We start from the raw sequence: 1,140 nt of genomic DNA on the forward strand, positions 1-1,140 counted from the left end.
AAGTATGTATTCATCTAAAGACATAAGTGATTATTTTAATCTGTAACTAAGATCTGAGTCCTGAAGACCTTCCTCTGGAGCCTGAGTAAATTTACTTAATCTAAATGGGTCCAGGTTCTGGGGTGATTACCCTTATCTTGTCTCCTGCTAAATCATGGAGGATTGGGAAGTTCCTTCAGACCCTAGTAAACTCGTTTGTGGAGGCCTGGGGAGTTTCTTCAGATCCCCAATAAAACTTGCTTAATCCTAAACGTATCCTGTTAAGAATTCCTTCATTATCTTGTCATGTTTCAAGGCCAGGAAAGGCCTAGGCAAAACTCTTGGTGGGCTTTTGTTACAGTCCAGCCTTTGCACAAGGTCACTGGCCCTGTCAGCTTTTATATTTAACTTAATCCCTCAGTCAGTGCTGAAACAGTTGTTATGAAGGCCTGGATTAGTAAGACCTGGCCGGCCACACTTGGACTTCCTGTTTTATCTTAAATATCCCTCTTTCTTTTTTTTTTTTTTTTTTTTTTTTTTTTTTTTTTTTTTTTTTTTTTTTTTTTTATTTTTTTTTTATTTTTTTTTTTTTTTTATTTTATTTTTTTTTATTTTTTTTTTTTATTTTATTTTTTTTTATTTTTTTTTATTATACTTTAAGTTCTAGGGTACATGTGCATAACGTTTATATCATGTATAACTCCCCAATGCAATCCCTCCCTCCTCCCCCCTCCCCATGATAGGCCCCAGTGTGTGATGTTCCCCTTCCCGAGTCCAAGTGATCTCATTGTTCAGTTCCCACCTATGAGTGAGAACATGCGGTGTTTGGTTTTCTCTTCTTGTGATAGTTTGCTAAGAATGATGGTTTCCAGCTGCATCCATGTCCCTACAAAGGACGCAAACTCATCCTTTTTGATGGCTGCATAGTATTCCATGGTGTATATGTGCCACATTTTCTGAATCCAGTCTGTCACAGATGGACATTTGGGTTGATTCCAAGTCTTTGCTATTGTGAATAGTGCCGCAATAAACATACGTGTGCATGTGTCTTTGTAGTAGAGTAATTTATAATCCTTTGGGTATATACCCAGTAGTGGGATGGCTGGGTCATATGGTACATCTAGTTCTAGATCCTTGAGGAATCGCCATACTGTTTTCCAT

This window comes from Trachypithecus francoisi, unplaced genomic scaffold (genome assembly GCF_009764315.1).
Source record: "Trachypithecus francoisi isolate TF-2019V2 unplaced genomic scaffold, Tfra_2.0 Lachesis_group21, whole genome shotgun sequence".
Classification (NCBI taxonomy): Eukaryota; Metazoa; Chordata; class Mammalia; order Primates; family Cercopithecidae; genus Trachypithecus; species Trachypithecus francoisi.